Here is a 22,007-nt window from a genome sequence, read left to right as displayed (position 1 = left end):
TATTGGGTTTATCAAGCTCGGAAAGATTTGAGCAGTAAATTTCAATCAATTCAAACATGGTGGTGAAGTCATCTTCCTCTCAAAGATTGGGAGCATACAAACATTGCAGCGCACTGGCGAGAAGTTAATGGAATCACCACATGCAATGATTTTGGTTGTGTTCTTGATTAGTAATTGCTAACTCCATTTTGGAGCTCTCTCTCCTATCATGGGGCCTAATATTAACTCCAGTATATCTGAAACTCTTCTGTTGTTAAATGTTTTTGCAAAACTTAAATTAGTTCCTTCTCTCACTGTTTGCATTGCTCAACCCAGTGAATTCACTAACACAACAAGCGTAATGGGCCAAAACTTATTAATATAGATGCACATAGTAAATGAGGGCACAGGATGCAATTAGGTATCTACTTGTTCTCCAGCAGCCCTTTCTGTGTCTCCTTAACTCAGATTCCTTGTTGCAGACCTACTTGTCAATCACAGAGTGTGGTCATGAAAATGACCACCATGCTTTATTTGGAAGAATTTCTCGTTGAAAGGACCTCAACAAAAGTCAGATTCTGTGAATTCTATATTATTTCCGGAGGCTTTAGTAATCACAGGATCAGAAAGGAGTTGAGGGAAGGGTTGTCTCTGGGTCTCTTATTTTTTATCTGCAGGTCCTTCACAGGAACTGAAATGAAATTCTGGGAGATGCCGATTTGTTTTAGTGGCATTACAGAAAGCCAGTGTCATCATGTGAGTGCATGTAACTAGACAAAAGAGTGTAGAAAAAATATATGGAATGTTTAAAGCTGAGATAAAGGAGGAAGGGAATATAACTAGCATAGCGTTGTAGAGCCTAATAATTCTATATGACACTGAGTGATTGGGAATGAACCTGCTTTCATTAAATTTCACTATTAGCTCTGAATAATTGCTTCCTCTGTCAATTGCTTATAGAAGATAGGAATCCACAGAGCACCAAAATCTGCCTGCTGAAATTTAGGCAAATTAATAACATTGATAACACTAATTAATTACTATACCAGCTTCTGGACAGTCTTAGCCAGAGTCTAACCTTGGCTAAGAATCAGCACCCTTTCCTTCCATCACTTGAAGTTATTGGAGTACCGATCACATGTTCTGTAAGCTGTTTAGCTGTTTTCATTAAGAGGCCTTTGCACCTGTGTAGGTATTCCTGTGGGTGAGAAATAGATTCCTGACATGAGGAAATTCAAGTGTTACTTGACCACCATTTGAGATTGGCTGACAGCCACACTCTGATCGTCACATTCCTGATGAAGGGCTTATGCCTGAAATGTCGACTTTCTTACCTCCTCGGATGCTGTCTGACCAGGCGTGCTTTTCCAGTGCCACACTTTTCAGCTCTGATTTCCAGCATCTGCAGATCTCACATTCTCTCAGTCACTCTTTGATATAGAGAAGGTTAGGTGGTAAACAATCATGTGCTGCGACTATGCAGCAATCATTCTTAGTCATCTAGAGGGCTAGATAATGCAGAAATGGGCTATGATTGGCTGGCAGACAGTCCTGGTTGTTGTTGCCTTGAACTGACAAACTCTTGAGAATGTTTAATTTGAGACCGATTCTAAGGGACTCCTCGACATTCTGCAACAGTTGACAACCCTAGCTGATTCCCATTGTTGGGAGGATAAGGTGAGTGTCTAAAACCAAGAAGGCATTGCTGGAAGTAACCAAAAAAGTGAGTAGCTGGGCTATGATTCCTTCAAGCCTGGACACAATGCTTCATGAGATTCAGTGATCTCAGAAGGACAGGAAGCTGTGTGGTGTAACATTTTCAGGTGCCAAGCCCCATACTCTGACCTTCCCAAGTTTCTTCTGCACAGCACTGCTCAGACAACATACCTTGCAACTGCACTCATTCCTTTTTCTGCAGCTATTCCTTTTATTGTGAGAATCACGCAACAACATCTTGTGATCACATGTGCATTGTTAAATAAGGAAAGCTGGTAGGCTCTGTGTTACCTGTCCCATTCCAAAAGTTGCTACTTCTCCAAGAAACTTGGTATTGAAGTACATGGAACATATAAGGTTGCTGCATTTATATGAGAGATACCTATTAAACATGCAAGGCATTATTAGAACTTGCCAATTTATGCATAAGCAAATTTCGAATTGTGCATTAAATTGAAGATTTTTTAAGCAGCACTGAGTATTAACCATTACAAATTCAGAATTTCATGCCTATGGGTTTAAATCTGTGTTGGAGATTTAACATTTTTGAATGGAAACAAGATTTTTTTCTCCTTTTGATTTGGAGATGCCAGTTTTGGACTGGGGTGGACAAAGTTAAGAATCACACAACACCAGGTTATAGACCAACTGGTTTAATTGGAAGCACTAGCTTTCGAAGCGACGCTCCTTCATCAACAACCACCTGATAAAGGAGCAGCGCACTGAAAGCTAGTGCTTCCAATTAAACCTGTTGGACTATAACCTGGTGTTGTATGATATTTAATGTTTTTCTTTTTGTGAGTAACCTTTTCTTTCCCCTCTTCATGTATCCACCTCCTCTTCATTTATTAGTTTGATAATGGATAAAAAAATTCCACATACTAGCTTAGAATCTACATTTTAGTGGGAAGGCTTTTGAAACAAAACTGTGGCAAAACTGGGAAGGAAGTGAAGGAAATTCAACAGGGGGATTCTTCTGCTGATTCCTGAAGATTGACCCCGCTTTGTTCTTCCACACGTCTTCCAGAACACATCTCAACTCCCTTGCTGGCTTTGCTAGGCTCTCCAGTTAACACCCCAGACATATTTGCATCCAGGTATTATGACTGCCTTCATCTCAAGGCCTGCTGGCAGTCACAGCAGCACTCAGCTATGGTGCTGTTGGGACCTGCTATGGTTGCCCACCAATCAGATTTACAGTGGCTCTTGATGGTGGGATTTCCTCGCACTGAAGGGAATGGACATGTCACCCTCTGCTCATTTAGACCATTGACAATATGTTATCACTGAGGAGTGGGTTTTCCTTAAGTCAGTCTCCTAATGTCCAACCTTTGCAGCTGATGGAGAGTGCATCAGCCTTGTACAATTATTCCAAATAATATGTACGCTAAAGGAAGTCTGTGACCTTGATTGTTTGTGTGAAATGTATCTCAGCTTTAACAGTATGTTTCTGCAAGATGGTATTTAAAAAAATTAATTATCTGTCTGGTATTTTGGAAGAAAATAAACTGTAATTGACAAACAAATTTGAAAGAAAATACTAAGAAATGATTTCCAATTGTATTGAAAAATATTTCTCAAGGAAGTTTTGATAGAGGGAATTAGCTTTGTACCTATATGAGCTGACAAATTGTTTCCAACATTTATTCTTTGTTTTAGAAATTTAGTTCCTAATATTTCAATGTTACTTCCATTGTTATTTATTGCTGGGAACGTTTTGACAGAAAATCATAAAGGATGACAGAATTTCTATTTAATGATGTTGTTTTTCAGGTGTTGTGCTACAACATTATTTTAAAGGATCTGAGTGTCTGTTAAGTTTGCTTCAGTACAATTTGATTCCATTTACTGCAAGGCACCTCTCTGCTGACAGTAATATGCTGAAATTTAATTTTGCGGAGTTTATCAAGTTGCACAGAGAAGCTAGGCAAGTCACTGAACCAATTGATAAGCAGTTACAACTTTTCATTGAGCAGTGGTTTGCCAATGTAGTGTAGTCATTGATTTTTATCTGAAGAATATATTTCTATATATAGCTTGGAAAGGTTAAACTACCTAACATAGCACTGCTATCTATGATGAGATTAATATCTCTGACAGTGCCATCAATAAGAATGAGCAAGGGGAGAGAACGAATGAACCATTAATAAAACTCACGCTTGACTATTAGTCACTGGTTACTGTCCAAAGTTGTTAATCAATGAAGATGGACCTCTAGCAAAGGAAGTAACCTTTAATGGTGCAGTTCTGTTCTGTTGCAGTTGAATGCTGCTAATTTTTTAAGCATCACCAAGTGATCCCTCATGATGATTGAACAGATCTTTTGAATAACAGCCTACATGGATGAGAAGTCAATAATGAAGGGGCATGGTTGAAAATAAAACAACGTTAGTGACAATTGCTTATACTAAAATCAGTAGATTATGAGGAGGTGACATTCAACTTATTACATTGCTATAGATAAGCAATTTCTGTAATTATTTAAGTCTTCTCCAGTTGCCATTTTCTACAGTAGAGGAATCAGTTCTGCAGAGGGGAGACAGGGAATAATTAGTGAGTGATGAAATCCAAAGCTGCTCACTGTCGCTACCAGTAATCATTCAAGGTGTAGCTGCTGCTGCCAAGAACGTGATTTGCTGGATTGTAATTTGAACAGTACTTCAAAAATAAGTTGAGGTATGACTGAATCTCCTTGTGCACAGTTTCAGAGTAGGCACAATGAGCCCCATTTTTTTAGATGAATACTGTGGAGTCACAGGGATGTCTAATTTCTCACTAAGATATTCTTTGGATATTTTTCCCTCAATCTGTACCAATGACTTCTCATCCCTGACGATATCAACCACAGCCAAAAGACATCTTGCTTTCTGTTGAGTCTTATCAGCTGCCCATCTTTCAATGTTCTACCTTATTACTGCAACAGTTATACTTACAGAATGTGTCAGTTGCTGCAATGCTCTTTGGTACCTCTTGAGGTTGTCAGCGATGCTTTATGAATGCAAATCAATTTTTCTCTTTTTTTCTTATTTCACAATCTCTCACTCCATTTTTTGCACATACTCAGAGTTATTCATTAAATTTTGTTATCTTTAGTGCACAGTAGTCAGCACTCCCAACACTGTGTCAGAAGGTTCTGGTTTTAAGCTCAGCATAAACATTAAGGGTGACAATATATTGCAGCAATGTTGGTATACTATATTGTCAGAACTGCTATATTTTGGATGAAATGTCAAATTGAGACCCTACCTGCTGTTTATAGTGGTCATAAAAGGTTCAAAAGCACTATCTCAAAGAAGAGCATTACCCTTTATATGAATACGTATTCCCAATCAACATCACTGAAACAAAAGGGGTGGCATAGTGGCTCAGTGGCTAGCACTGCTACCTCACAGCGCCAGGGACCTGAGCTCGATTCCAGCCTAGGGTGACTGTCTGTGTGGATTTTGCACATTCTCCCCATGTCTGGTTTCCTCTGGGTGCTCCAGTGTTCTCCCACAATCCAAAAGTGTGCAGGTCAGGTGAATTGGCCATGCTAAATTGCCCATAGTGTTAAGTACATTAGTCAGGAGTAAATGTAGGGGAATGGGTCTGGGTGAATTACTCTTTGGAGGGTCGGTGTGGACTTATTCCATACTGTAGGGAATCTAATCTTTAAAAAAAGGCCATTTTCATGATACTGTTTTGTGGAAGCTTGCTGTACACAAATCAACTTCTATGTTTCCTATATTTCAGTAGTAACTGTACTTCAGGAAAAGCACTTCACTTGTTGTAAATATGCAGTGTTTATGAAAAGATTTTGTCATGCCCAGTAAAGATGTATCAAATTCATAACTTAGTCATGAACTGTATTCATTACAGGGTTTTCTGGAACTGCCTTTTTCAAAAAAAAATATGGAAATCAAACATTCAAAGCCTGTTTGCATGTCTGTTGAGTGTCAAGTGACTTTTACAATTTCTGCATGAACTCAGAACTAACTCAAGTCTCTAGAAAGTTACTATTTGAATGAATATGGGTGAAGTACTACTCAAAACACAAATTTTGGTTTTATTTTATACTCTTCTCAGTTTGTACCCAAATTTGAAGAAGATGACTTCTTCATATCCTTTGAGAAATTGCAGATGAGTTAAAGTGGCCTGAAGAAATTTGAATTCACCTAATACTGGGTCACCTTACAAGAAGAACCCATGAAATTTACTCCACATTGCCTGAAGTGAATCCCAGGTAGAGGCCGGCACAGGGAGCAAGTCCCAGAGAAAACTTATCTTGGAGCAGCTGAGAGCCAGTGTGAAGCAGACTGGAGGTTTGGAGCAGAGCAGAATGGTTATTGGACTGGGGTCTAGTGCAGGCGGTCAGACCACATGTGGAAGGCCCTGTGCCCAGCTACTGCAATGTAATGTTTATTTGTAATTTGTTTATCTGACTGCAATATCTATCCTTTTAACTATATCTTATTTCTAACGTATACTATGAATCACTGTAAACTAAAGGAATTTATGTATTCTTCTTCCTCTTTATGTATCTAAGATATGTACTTGGGTAGTTAGACTAAGATGGTGCCTTAAGAGGCAACACTGTAAAACCTTTCACTGTATTCCTGTACTGCTTCACTTGAGTACATTTGACAATGAAGGATATTCTGATTCTAATTTTAAACTATGAATGATCAAACTTTTTTACATTAATGATGAATGTTGGTTCAGAATCATACCACAAGAAATTTGGCAGCTTCTGCAGAAAAGTTTCTTCTAGCTTTTCATGAATTCATAACGTCAGCAACTCTCATTAAACTATCAGGAATGATCATACAAAATTAACCACAATTACAAAAGTGTTGAGAGAAGTAATATTAGGTCAGTTCAAAAACTGCCTCCTGTATAGCTTTTGAGAGTGTGGTGCTGGAAAAGCACAGCAGGTCAGGCAGCATCTGAGGAGCAGGAGAATTGACATTTCGGGCATAAGGCCTTCATCAGGAGACCTTTCCTCATGAACGGCCTATGCCCAAAACATCAATTTTCCTCCTCATCGGTTGCTGCCTGAACTGCTGTGCTTTTCCAGCACCCGCATTCTTTGACTCTGATCTCCAGCATCTGCAGTCATCACTTTCTACTTCCTGTACAGCTTTGTAAAGTGACAAAGTGTTTCAAAAAGCAGAGAAGCAGCCATCCCAGCAGGTGACTGCAAATTTCTTCATAGATCCCTCACTCAACATAGACTGGGATCCAATAACAAATAGAAGGACCTGCAATCAAGGCAGTGTTGTAACAATGAGAGTAAGTGAAACTATGCTAGGTGTAGCAGGGTGAAACCAGGAAGCCGACCAGGACTTATTGAACAAAGGAGAAATAACACCTTTGTATCCCAAGCACGAGAAAAATTTATAACCATCCTCAAGGACACTGGAATCTCCAATAACTACAAATGTTAAAAGTTGAAGAAACACAACTTGAATGCACAACAATGATCACAGTGTTGATGAAAGGCCTTACTCATAAATGCTTTAAAGGTATCCTTAATTAAATTTAAATGCAAAATAAGTTAACAGTGATAGGCAAACATTGCAGGAGTTCAACCTATTGCTGCATAATGACTTAGTAGGTTTTAGGTCTTTTGTCCTGAGGGTCCAGAGCAGTCAACAGAGACTGAGAAACTGAGGGAACCATCTAATGGTTTTAAAAAATCCCTAAAATCCGACAGGGAACTAAAGGGCACAAAAAGATGAAAGAGGTTTGATTTATAAAAATAACCCCAACAAGTTGAAAGGGAAGTTGGGGAGTTGCATTACAGGTAAGGAAGTATCTCACAACTGTACTGAGGGTGGATACAAAATGATTCAAGGCAATACGGTAGAACTCAGGAATAGAAAAGGTGAAATCACAATGCTGGGGATATACTACAGGCTTCCCAACAGCCAGTGGGAGATACAGGAGAGAATATTTAGACAAATTTTGGAAAGATGTAACAACAGCAGTGTTGTTGTGATGGGTGATTTTAACTTCCTCAATATTGACTGGGACTGACTTCATGCTAGGTGCTTGGATGAGGCAAAATTTGTAAGGTCCATCCAGGAGGGCTTTTTGACAAAATCTGTGAACAGTCCAACCAGGGAAGGGGTTATACTGGACTTGGTCTTTGGAAATGGGCCTAGCTAGATGAGCGAAGATTCAGTGTGGGCACATTTTGGAAGTAGTGACCATAGTTCTCTGGATAGGGATAACAGCAAGGCTTGGATGAAGGTGTTAAATTGGGGGAAGACAAATTACAACAATATTAGGCAGGAAGTGAAGAATATTGATTGGAGGCAGTTGTTTGAGGGTAAAACCACATCATACGTATGGAAGTATTTCAAACGGAGTTGATAACAGTTCAGGAGTGGCTCGTTCCTGTGAGAATAAAGGATAGGTATGGCAAGTTATGTGAACCTTGTATGACTAAGGATGCTATGACCTTGATCAGAAAGAAAAAGGAAGGATATGTAAGGTCTAGGATGGTGAGAACTGACAAAGCCCTTGTAGTATGTAAGAAAAGTAGGAAAGAACTTAAACAAGGAATTAGAGGGGCTAAAAGGGGTAACAAAAAGTCATTAGCAAACATGATTAAGGAGAATCCCAAGGCTTTATATAATATATAAAAAGCAAAAGGGTAGCCAGGGAAAGGGTTGGCCCACTCAAGGATAAAGGAGGTGTGGAGCCAAATGAGGTAGATGAAGTCCACAATGAATACCTTGTGTCGGTATTCACCAAAGAACAGGAATCGGTGGAGGATGATCTCAGGGAAGGGAGTGTCAAGTTTCTAAGCCAAGATGCTATTAAGAGGGAAGAGATGTTGTGCGTCTTAAAAAGTATTAAGGTAGATACGTTACTGAATCCTGATGGAATCTATCCCAGAATATTGAGGTAGACAAGAGAACAAATTGCTGGAGGATTGACAGACATCTTTGATTTCTCCTTGGCCACTGATGAGGTGCCAGAGGATGGAGAATAATCAATGTTGTTCGATTGTTTCAAAAGAGTAACAGAGATAATCCAAAAAATTACAGGTTTATGAGCATCACGCTGGTGGCAGGGAAATTTTTAGATTAGACTTAGATTAGATTAGATTAGACTTACAGTGTGGAAACAGGCCCTTCGGCCCAACAAGTCCACACCGACCCGCCGAAGCGCAACCCACCCATACCCTTACATTTACCCCTTACCTAACACTACGGGCAATTTAGCATGGCCAATTCACCTGACCCGCACATCTTTGTGACTGTGGGAGGAAACCGGAGCACCCGGAGGAAACCCACGCAGACACGGGGAGAATGTGCAAACTCCACACAGTCAGTCGCCTGAGTCGGGAATTGAACCCAGGTCTCTGGTGCTGTGAGGCAGCAGTGCTAACCACTGTGCCACCGTGCCGCCCTTATTGGAAAAGATTCTCAGGGACAAGATCTAGACACATTTAGGAGCAATTGGACTTATTAGCAATACACAGCATGGTTTTCTGTGGGGGAGGTCATGCCTCACCAACTTGATTGCGTTTTTGAGGAGATGATGATGATGAATGATGATGATGATTGATGAGGGTAAAGCAATTGATGTCTACATAGATTTCAGTAAAGCCTTTACAAGGTCCTTCATGGCAAACTAGTACAAAAGGTGAAGTCACATGGTATCTGAGGTGAACTTGTAAGGTGGATACAGAAATGGCTTAGTCATAGGAGACAGAGGATAGCAGTGGAAGGATGCTTTCCAGAATGGAGGACTGTGACTAATGGTGTCCCACAGGGGTCAGTGCTGGGACCTCTACTATTCATGATCCACATAAATGATTTGGAGGAAAATGTAGCTGATCTAATTAGTAAGTTTGCGGGCGATACAAAGATTAGTGGAGTTGCAGATGGTAAGGACTGTTGTCAGAGGACACAGCAGGATGTAGATCAGCTGGAGGCATGGGCAGAACAATGGCAAATGGAATTTAACCCAGACAAATATGAGGTCATGCATTTTGGAATATGATGTACAGGTGGAAATTATACAGTGAATGGCAGAACCCTTAGGAGTATTGATATGCAGAAGGATCTGGGTGTGCAGGTCCATATATCACTGAAGGAGGAAGAGCAGGTAGATAAGTTAGTAAAAAAGGCTTATGGCATGCTTGCCTTCATTGGGAAGGACATTGAATATAAGGATAGACAAGTTATGTTGCAGCTTTATAGAACTTTAATTAGGCCACAATTGGAATATTGCATACAGTTCTGGTCATCACACTACCAGAAGGATGTGGATGCTTTGGAGAGGATACAGAAAAAAATTATGAGGACATTACCTGGTATAGAGGATTTTAGATGAGATCCCCAAACACTATGGAAACAGGCCCTTTGGGCCCAACATGTCCACACAGTCTATCCAATTTCCCTACCCTATATTTACCTCTGACTAATGCACCTAACACTATGGACAATTTAGCATGGTCAATAGACCTGACCTGCACATCTTTGGATTTTGGAAAGAAACTCATGCAGACACCTGAGGCTGGAATTGAATTCAGATCCCTGGCACTGTGAGGCAGTAGTGCTAACCACTGAGCCACTGTGCCACCCTGAAGAAAGCTTTAAAGAAAGGTTGAATAGACTGGGGTTGTTTTCAGTGGAACGCAGGAGGTTGAAGGCAATCTGTTAGAAGTTTATAAGATGGTTAATGGCACGAATAGAGTGGAAAGTGTGAAGGGTGGACGGGTCAATTACTAGGGGCTGCAGGCTCAAGAAATGAGGAGAGAGTTTAAAAGAGATGTGTGAGGCAAGATTTTTCACACAAAGGTTGGTGAGCTATCTTTTTGATGGGTGATCTCAGTGGGAAAAGGGCAATGTCCATTGATAAACCCCACTTTTCTACTTGCTATTTTATTTCCTTCGAAAAGTGTGACAAAATACAGAAGTACAGTGGACAAAATAGGCAAGACAATGGAGTTAAGGCAATTAGATCAGCCATGAACTTATCGAATGGTGGAGCAGGGTTGAGACCAAATAGCTCATTTATTTTTCTAAAATATTTTTGAATGATAATAAGGGGAGAAGGATGTTTGAGGCCCCTTCTGAATTTTAAAATTGATAGTGTGTAAAAAATGATCAGAATTAATTAAATTGTGCAAGGAGAGTACGATAGAGCACCATGTAAAGAGTCCAAACATCTGAACAACCATTTTAAAATACTTATAACTCATTCTAGTTCAGTTCTGCTTCTGCAAATACATCATTGTCATAATGCTCAGTGACAATGTAAGGCTATCATATGATAAGAACTTCCTGGAAAGTACTTTTCACTTGTATTGAAACTTGAAAGGGTTCAGAAAAGATTTACAAGGATGTTGCCAGGGTTGGAGGATCTGAGCTTCAGGGAGAGGCTGAACAGTCTGGGGCTGTTTTCCTTGGAGCAACAGAGGCTGAGGGGTGACTTTATAGAGGTTTACAAAATTATGGGGGGCATGGATAGAATAAATAGACATGGTTTCTTCACTGGGGTCAGGGAGTCCAGAACTAGAGACCATAGGTTTAGGGTGAGAGGGGAAAGATATGATAGAGACCTAAGGGGCAACTTTTTCATGCAGAGGGTGGTACGTGTATGTAATGAGCTGCCAGAGGATGTGGTGGAGGCTGGTACAAAAGCAACATTTAAGAGGCATTTGGATGGGTATATGAATAGGAAGGGTTTGGAGGGATATGGGCCGGGTGCTGGTAGGCGGGACTAGATTGGGTTGGTATGTCTGGTCGGCATGGACGGGTTTACATCTTGCCAGATGGATGGTGACATTTGAATTCAATAAAAATCTTGAATTATGAATCTAATTACAAATCCATTGTTGATTTCAGGAATATCCCGTCAACTTCATTAATGTCCTTCAGGGAAGGAAAACTGCCATCCTTACTTGGTCTGGACCACATGTGACTCCAGACCCACAACAATTTGTCTGGGCAATAAATGCTGGTGTGGCCAGCAACACTCTCATGTTGTGAATGAATTTTTAAAAAAGTGATTTGTGAATGTGAGTCTCCCAAACATTTTGAGATTTCATGACCTCTTCAACTATGAGCATCAATTTTACTTCTAAATGACTCTGGAGCTCTGGCTGTGGCAATAATTACATTCCTCCAAGTCTTTTGGGCTTAGCTGAATCTCAGATTTCTGCCAAAGGCATCTCCAGTGACTGTGGAAAGAAGTTGACCCAGGATTCCATGGTAGAAATATCTCTCCTGTCCATACACGGACACTCATTCATTGTCATTATAACTACGGATTTTGAATGAATTAAAACATCCAATATCTTTATTGCATTGCTAATAGTTTCTTTTTTTTTCCAAATCCAGGATATTTAAATACACCAGTCTGAGCATCATTCCAAGTGGAGCATTCTCTGGACTCAGGAACGTAACAAGCATGTATGTAATCAATCAGTGTATGCAATGTGTTGGGAATTTGTTTGTTACTCTGCCTGCAAAATTTAAAATAAACTGCAATAGAGGGCAAATATAGTGGGAAAACCTTGACAATGAATAATCAAGATAGTCCAGCAGCTATCACCATCTTTTATTTTGGCAACTCATGAAAGGTAATGGAGTATCCAAAGAATATGTGGGTTGGAAGTAAGGTAGGTGAGCTATCTTTTTGATGGGTGGTCTCAGTGGGAAAGGAGCAGTGTCCATTGATAAACCCCACTTTTCTACTTGCTATTTTATTTACTTCGAAAAGTGTGTATCCTGCTATCATTCAAGTATCCACACCAACCATATTATCGAATTCAATTGAGCTTTTAATTAATTCAGTTAACACTTTACATATGGTAGATGAGCTGCCTGTCTCTGTGTTGTGGGAATGAGCTCATGGATGGGTGGGAAGATGATAAGCACTCCACTCTCCATATATTACATTGTCACCCTCACCCAAAACCCACCCAGCATTATCCAGCCCCTGATCCAAACTAATGACCTAGTCGTGGGTGCACAGGGCAAAATTTAAACACTTAGAAATGACCAAACAATTGTTGCAACCTGTGAGGGGGTAGTGATAGAATTAAAGAGGACATAGAAAGGTTGATTGAATGGGGCAGATGGATAGCAGATTAAATTTAATCGGCAAAGTATGAAATAATGTATTTTGGCAGTAAGAATGAAGAAAGGTATAGCAAAATAAAAGGATACAATTCTGGCAAGGCAGGTTGAGAATCTGGTGGAGAATGCAAACAGGATCTTAGATGCTATAAATAGAGTATCAAAGCAAGAATGTCATGGTAACTGTAATAAAGCATTGGTTCAGCCTCAACTAAAGTATTGCGTTTGAGCTCTGGATAGATTTGGAAGGTTATGAAAGCATCATAAAGAGTGAAGAAAAGATTCACAAGACTGGCTCCTTAGTTGATAGAGTTCAGTTCTGTGAATAGATTGGAGTTCAGTTCTGTAGATAGTTTGGGGAAATTGGAGCTGTTCTCCTCAGAAAAGATTAAAAATAGATTAAATAAAAGTGTTCAGAATCATGAAGAGCTTACTCATAATAGATAAGAAGAAACTGTCTCAAAGTTGGAGCGGTCACGAACAACAGGATATTAAAAGTCAATGGGAAAAGAAGCTAAGGCAACACTCAGGCAAACTCTTATGAAGCGAATGATTCGGATCTGAAATGCATTGCCTGAGTGTGCGGTGGATGTCGATTCAAAAGCAAATTGGTAGCTTTTAAATTGAGAGAAGAAATATGGCAATGAGGAAGGGCTGGGAGAATGGGACGAGCTAACTTGTTCTTGCAGAGAGACAGCATTGCTATGATGGGCCAAATTGTCTCTCTCTGTAATGTTTCAATGATTCTATGAAATCTAATTGTACTTTGCTTCCCCCAAACCTTCAATACGATTTTGCTAAGTTTAAAACCATTGTCAGAAAGGTAAAATATTGGAGAGCTTTTCTGATACAGAAGATTAAAGGAAAATAATACAAGAAACAGTGTCCACAATAGTTTTCTAAAATAATATAATATTTGAAGAAGATCTTTTAAAAGAGTTGGGAAAGAACAAGGGAGTGTGATCAAGTGTTTAGATTAGAGTGGTGCTGGAAAAGCATAGTAGTTCAGGCAGCATCTGAGGAGCAGTAAAACCGACGTTTTGGGCAAAAGCCCTTCATCAGGAATGTGCAAACTCCACACAGACAGTCACCTGAAGTGGGAATTGAACCTGGGTCTCTGGCGCAGTGAGGCAGCAGTGCTAACCACTGTGCCACCGTGCCACCCACATAACCTACACATAATTGATCAAGTGTGACCAAATGGATATCATGGCGATTTAATGTTGGTGAGATGAGTCAGGGAGTGATGTTACATTCTGTAACATAATATCCTTTGTTTCTATAAAATTTCAATGTAACATATGTTCTCCATAAAAATGAAAAAAATGATTTGATGGTGTAAATTTCCATTTCTAAACCACTATGACTGCATGAAAGCAACCTGTATTATAATGGTTAGAATACTCAACATGTTCATTGCCAAAACAATGCTGGCAAATGTGTTATTACACACAGTTCTGAAGCCATTCTCATCTTTATTGAAGTCATGGAATCTTAGCTAAAAATGATGAATAAATTTACTTTAAGGCTCATTCTACTATAATTGAAATGAAAAGAAAATTATGTAGAACCTGTTAAAGAAATGAATACAACCCTGCTAGATTGCTATATTGACAATTACTGATAAGTGGAGAAAGTGAGGACTGCAGATGCTGGAGATCAGAGCTGAAAATGTGTTGCTGGAAAAGCGCAGCAGGTCAGGCAGCATCCAAGGAACAGGAGAATCGACGTTTCGGGCATAAGCCCTTCTTCAGGAATGAGGAAAGTGTGTCCAGCAGGCTAAGATCAAAGGTAGGGAGGAGGGACTTGGGGGAGGGGTGATGGAGATGCGATAGGTAATTACTGATAAGTAAATGATTGCCTTTGGGATGGATTATCACGGAAGCACTTTCACAAGGTCCTTGAAAGCTTCAGAGTTCTTCTGAGGTCTTCAAATAATCCAAAGGTTGAAATTCTGAGATTAGTTCAGGAATTGAATTGAGCCAAATAATTAACAAGTGGAACAATATTTGAAAATGATATTTTTAAGAATACGATCAATTTTGTGTAAAATATGTGGGCGGCACGGTGGCACAGTGGTTAGCACTGCTGCCTCACGGCGCCAGAGACCCGGGTTCATTTCCCGCCTCAAGTGACTGTCTGTTGGAGTTTGCACATTCTCCCCGTGTCTGCGTGGGTTTCCTCCGGGTGCTCCAGTTTCCTCCCACAATCCAAAAAGGTTAGGTGAATTGGCCATGCTAAATTGCCTGTAGCGTTAGATGAAGGTGTAAATGTAGGGGAATGGGTTGCGCTTCGATGGGTCGGTGTGGACTTGTTGGGCCGAAGGGTCTGTTTCCACACTGTAAGTAATCTAATCTAATCAATATGATCATGGCTCCTCCAAACAGAAAATTTCAACCCAGAAAACTTAGGGTCAGAAACAGATTCCATCCCATTTTCCAGTCCTTGAATCAGATATTCCAAGAAGGCTGGTCCTGGAACTTCAAATCTGTAGTTAAACAGCGAGAGCGCTATTTAACTGTAACTGAGTTACAAAATATCTTAGTCATCAGAAGTAATCTTAGTTTTTTTTTAATTGCAACGTCAGTATTGTGTTGAATTTGTTACTTGGGTTTACACCATGAGACCTAATGGGTTCTTGCAATATATCTCACCAAACATGCCACATTGATTACCTTCCCACCACAATACATTATTCACTTTTGATCTGCCCCATCTACCCCACTTCCTTCAGGAACAATTCAATGCTCAGTAAATATCTGCAGAAACCACATGCATCTGCTTTGAATCTCTATGCTCAATGTATTTTCACACTATCCAACAGTAGTTCATGCCTCATGAGGCTAAATGAGTTGAATCTGTACTGACAGTCTACTTCAACAGCCACAAACAGGGCAACAATGCATCCATATGGTACTTTGTTCTGATGAAAACCTTGGAGTAAAAAGTGAGGTCTGTAGATGCTGGAGATCACAGCTGAAAATGTGTTGCTGGTCAAAGCACAGCAGGTCAGGCAGCATCCAAGGAACAGGAAATTCGACGTTTCGGGCCAGAGCCCTTCATCAGGAATCGTGGTGAAGGGCTCTGGCCCGAAACGTCGAATTTCCTGTTCCTTGGACGCTGCCTGACCTGCTGTGCTTTGACCAGCAACACATTTTCAGTGGTGAAAACCTTGGCCCTACTCAATGATGATCCCTAACATTTGACACACTGTGCCAGGGAGGTGCCATCCACTGATAGGAGCAATGCTGTATTATCTCCAGGTATAGACAACTTACATGCATGTGTGTTGTACACTCTGTAGGCCTGTGACCTGTACTATTCCTCTTCCACAACTCTGAATGGAGAGTGCTGCAGGCCCCTCCCTCACAGGTTAAGTCATTTACTCTGCCAACTCCAAGTGTTACCATATCCTTTTTTTGTAAGCTTTCCATTTCTAACATGACGGAAGGTTGCTGCCATCCTTAGCCTGATCATGTTGCTGAACCCTAGGTTCCCTTCCTAATGGACCACCCTATCAAGTTTATAGGCTTCACACTTCCCCAAGAACCCACCAAGTCCAGTGTTTCGCAGTGTCCAACATGGAGGTGGCAAGTCGAATCTATTAGGTACACATTTGGTTTTCTTGTCAGGTTTTCCTGACATCTTGCTTGTTCGAGGAATCTGATACGATTGGAATCTAAATGTCAATGAGGTGAGTTGTAACAAACCTTCAACAAACTTTAATCGTTGTCAATTGGCTTTTGAATGCTGCCTAGTGAGAATTCTTTTATGCCACTTGTGGGATTCTTAAAGGTTGGTGCAAGATAATCTCAAGATGGGTCTTGCCACATGTTTTCCAACAATGTATAGGCCAAGGTGGTCTATGGTTAATCAAGGGTTCGTCTGCTTTCAGTCAAGAAAAGTGGTAAAGTGTCCCAAATGAGTGAGCATGTAGCACAGAGGGGTTTTTTTTTAGTGCAATGGGGAGAGTGAAAGCCAGTGAAGGAAGATGCCACATGCAATATTGTGATCTGACGGGGCTGTCTTCTCCCCACTATGTAGCAATAGGTTTAGTTGGAGATTCCCTTGTTTGTGAATAAAGAGGCCAGATAGTTTTGATATTACCTATGTGTCAAGTACTGTTATTACCATTTTAAAAGCTGAAGGTAGCAATACATACTAAGTCACAGATGAAGGTTAGTGTTTCCATTTACACCTGAAAATATATCAATACACAATAATGTAACTCTTGAGGTTGAAGAATCAGAAAGATAATTTAAAAACTTTGATTCACATACTGTTGTACTGGATATTAAATGTCTTCCTTACTGTTTCCCTTACTCAGTGCAGCCACGTGAGCAACCAAGAAGGTATTATTGCACAAATGGGTTCTTAGATAACCTTCTCCAGTCCTTCATGTAAAACAAAATGGTGCTCATTGTTATAGTCAAAAAAGTTAATATTTACCTGAATGGAGCAGCATTGACCACTGCAACGCGCATGGAATTCTTTGTTAGTTTATATAATAGGACTATGAGGAAACATTTATGACTACCTTCATGGAATCTATCATCTGTGCTTTGACAGATCCAACATTTTGTTACATTGCATTGCTCAACATCCTCGTACCAATTGTGCATGGAGAAGGTGTGATAAAATGTTATAGTAAGTCACGTGAATTGCTTTCTTTAAATGCCCTGTCTATTTAAATCTTCATAATCGATCTCATTCTCTCATCCTTTTCTTCCCACAAAGAATTGATGGTTGATCCAATGTGAAATTTAACCAGAAAAAAAGTCTGTTTTTCAATGTAGTTTCAAATTCTTTGGAGAAATACCATTTCCAAACAACATTGCTGTTGAAATGAAATTGAAATTGTTGAAACTCCTCTGATCATCAGCCACGTCTTCACCTGTCACTCAGATCAACCTCTCTACAGAGTAAAGAGAATAAGCATTTGAAGTTGGTTTCCTGGAAAAAAGATAAATGCAATAACTGTTAAAATCATTGACTGTGTTGCTTTGGAATCATTTGGGTAAACAAACCATTTATTACATTGTACTGTGAAATGATATCTTTCCATGTGTTGCAGTGAACCATACTGATAGTTGTTGGGAGACATCCAAAATGTGTCCATAGATTCCCATATAGAACTAGTAATGGTTACAAAACATAAGGAAATCATTCAGCCCGTTCTGCCTCTTTTGGGTCTCTGCTGCAACAATTAATCTTGAACTACTCTGCTGCCTTCTTCCAGTAGCCCTGCAAAAATGTTCACGTTCATGTAATTACCTAATTCTTGTTTGTTATGACCAAAGTGGAAGGAGAGCACTGAATCTTTGAAGTCCATTCCAATAGTCACAACCTAAGTTTAAAAAAAAGAGTTTTACACACCTAATACAGTCAATCATATTTACAAATCTATCCATTTCAGATAATAAATCCACCAACCAGGTTTCTTAAATAATAGAACTATTGATTTATTACAAAATAAACATATTCATTAAGTTTTAATGATGTCAGTATTTCTAAATAACCCAATACACAAACACACACGTCAGTTTAAAAAAAAAACACCTTTCTTAGCCAGAAGATAAACCACAAATAAAATTTTGGGATACGTAATTGTTAATTTGTGGGAAAAAGATACAATATTAAAATTTCCAGATGGCTATATATGCTTGCTGGCATATATAGATAGGTGTCACTTGCTGTTGTCATTAGGACCATTTCCAGAAGCAGTTTGTTCACAAGATAGTTGCATCAGATTTCAAATTTTACTGGAAGCATTTTCTAAACCGGTAGGAGAGAATGTGTTGGATGACTACTTATAGCAGGCTACACACTGAATGAACACGAAAAAATAATCAAATGGTTGTAGCTCCTGAGAGCTGTCAACTCAGATGTGACTTCCAATAAACAAAGCTAAGCAGTTATCTTAAGACATGTGGCCACCAGGAGGTGTCTTTAACAAAGTAATCTTTTGTAAGTATTTTTAAAAATGACCAAAGTGCTCTTTCAATGACCTTTTACAAAACCCTCATCCACATCTCAGTCTTTCAAGTGAATTTTTCACAATGCTTTAAATTTGGGTCCTCTAGTATTAATAATGAAAGAGTTTTCATAACATGTTTGAAAGCAACAATTGAATGCACCTCCAGCTATACTCTTGCATAGTGCATTCTAGATCCTAAATAGTGTGCATTCCTCATACCAACATTGCTTCTTCCAGTCATCATCTACTCCCTACTCCTTCCACCAATGACAACAGTTTCCCTCTCTAATCTGTCCAGATCCCTTATGGTTTTGAATACCTTTATCAAATCTCTAATCAGTTTCCTCTCAGAACAATAGCCCAAAATTATCCTTGTAACTGAAGCTCCACATCCTGAAATCTGTTCTTCAGCTTCTCTAATCCCTTCACATTCTTCTCCAAAGAATTTGAAACTACATTGATTCCTACACTTGAGGCGGAGCCAAAGTTGTATGCAGCTTTAATCATTACTTCCTTGCAGTTATACCCCATTTCCTTTTTTCATATAGCCCAGGAACCCACATGCTTTATTAACAACAACCAAAACTGCCCTCCAATTTAATGATTTATATCAATGTATCACAAGTCCCTTTGTTCAAGTATTCCCTTTAGCTTTAGAATTGTACCCTTTTTCTAATATTGCCTCTTCTCATTGTTCAACCAAAATCAACCATTTCATATTTTTATGAAATCACCTGCCATTTTTTTGCTTATCCCACTAAACCCGCCTAGTTTTACAGTAGGAAATAGTAAGGTTTAATTTGATATCTGAGTAATGGTGGTGTAATAATGGCTTGGAATTTCCACTTGTCAGACAGACACACAGTGATTATTCTTGTGCTGGAGTTATACATTGGGACCCTACGTAAAGCACCACATTCTGAAAGAATTGCCCAGGAAATTTAATTTTCCATTAATCAATTCCTCTACATCTGGAAACCTCTTAAATGTCTCCATTTAAAAATTGAAGACTCAGGACGGTTCTGGTGAAATTACATCACATAGTTGCTCACAAAAAAATGATTAAATACATTTAGTTATTCAGGAGTTAGACTATTAAATTGATTTCATACTTATCTCACAGGCACCCAACTACACTGCCCCAGACTACTTATGTTCCCCAAACTCTGATCCAACTCTCCCCACCATCAAACCTGTCCTTTCATCTGCCAACAACCGCTGCACCTAATCCAACACAGCCCACCCTGGCTCACTGGACTTAACAACTCCCCTCCTACCACCCCCTCGGATTTGACATGATACTATGGGAGTGGGTAAAGGTAGAGGGACTCAACAAAAACTAGAGAAGGCTGAGAGATCATAAGGGCCGTAGAAACAGCAGCACTGAAGTGAACATGAAGGAATGGGGGCAATTCTTGTATCACAGGCAATGCTTTCAACACAATCACAAGATCATAAGGTTGTAATTTTGCCATGTTGGATTGAAATTCAACTGTCCAATAACTACAAAAGAAATTGCTGGCACCATATGCAAAGAGGGTACAATAATATTATTTTTTTCAGGGATGAAGTATAGATCTTGGAATTGGAGACCTTGGTGGGAGCAATTGCAATAATTAAGTCTCCACTGATTCAGAAATGCCACCCACCTGGCTTCAATTTGCACTTCATTGGCAGGATATTCATTGTTTGTGAATCAACATTCTAAATCTTGGTGGCAAGCAATGAGTCACACCACATTGAGTGCACTAATACCTTCTTGTCATGTCAGTGTAGCCACTGTCCTGAAGAAAAGGCACTTAAAAACAAAGTATCAATTTCACAAACATAATTCCATATCCAGGACTATAATACAACTTTGCAGCTCCTAGATTCTAAGGCTGAAATCTAATATTATGAAGACATAGACTGTCATGTGGAAGCAAGTCTCTTCTGTGTGAGTTGGGTTTGGAGCAGGGTGGTAATGATGGTTTACTGACAGTATTTAAACTATGCTTGTGCAACTTATAATTGAATAAGTGACAGACCTTAGTACAGCTTATAGTGGCAACAGCCAACGTGTGAAGTGTCCATTCTACATCGTATGGAGCATATGTAGGGTTTTATTGTCATAGATCGGAGAGCCGAGGAGCTATTGTCAATGAATTTGCTTCATCTTTGTGACATTGTGAATTGATTCTGTACACAGGGCTCACAAAGAAATTGTCTGGAGGTCTGAATATCATGGTTCAAGAATCCTTGATGTCTAGAAGCTCAGGCTAAGGAGTGAGGAGCTCTCAAGATATGAGCAGAGCTTGACCTTACAACTTCATACATCGTTAGAACGTCAAAATGTGCTCATCTCTCAAATGGATTTGTCTTAACTGCGTCTGGCAGTGAATAACATACCTGAACTGTTCAAATGTTTGCTGGAGTAAGCATACATTTGTCAAAGTGAAATGGTTATTTCCAGTGCTGTCTCACCCATGCCACTTATCTACCCTCAGCATAATGAGTACTGCTTGCAGGTCTGGCTGCCCTGTTACAGGAAGAATATTATTAAGCTGGAGAAGGTTCAAAAGAGATTTACCAGGATGTTTCTGTGGATAGAGGGTTTGAATTCTAAGGCGAGGCTGGATAGGCTAGGACTTATTTCACTGGAGTCTAGGAAGTTGAGGGGTGACCTTATAGAGGTTTATAAAATTATGAGGGGTAGAGATAAAGTGAATAGCAGGTATCTTTTCCTTACAGTAGAGATTTCAAGGCTGGTGGACATATTTTTTAGGTGAGAGGAGAAGGATTTAAAAAAGACATGAGGAAAACTTTTTTTTTTGAAAACACAGAAAGTAGTTCATGTGTGGCATGAAGTTCCAAAGGAAGTGGTGGATGCAAGTACAGTTACAATGCCTAAAAGGTATTTTAGATAACTACATGAATAAGAAATGTTTGGAGGGCTATGTGTCAAGTACAGGCAGGTGGGATAGTTTAATCTTGGATTATGGTTGGCATGGGCTTGTTGGACTGAAAGGTCTATTTCTGTACTGGATAACTCTTCTGAGTCTCTGTTCTTCCTTTCCTTCCCACTATGTCTAAATGGAATACAACTTCTAGGCTGAAGTGTGGGAGTCTACCCTGTTGACTTGGAAAACTTGGATAAACATCTGTGCCCAGTCTCTCTAACCCAGAGCCAACATCACCTTCCTCAGCTTAAACGTCTGTTGACTTTACAAATCACAGGCAGGGTTGAGGTGGAAGTGCTGAGCAAATGTTCG

The sequence above is a fragment of the Hemiscyllium ocellatum genome, chromosome 10 (genome assembly GCF_020745735.1).
Source record: "Hemiscyllium ocellatum isolate sHemOce1 chromosome 10, sHemOce1.pat.X.cur, whole genome shotgun sequence".
Classification (NCBI taxonomy): Eukaryota; Metazoa; Chordata; class Chondrichthyes; order Orectolobiformes; family Hemiscylliidae; genus Hemiscyllium; species Hemiscyllium ocellatum.
This window is presented reverse-complemented; position numbering follows the sequence as displayed.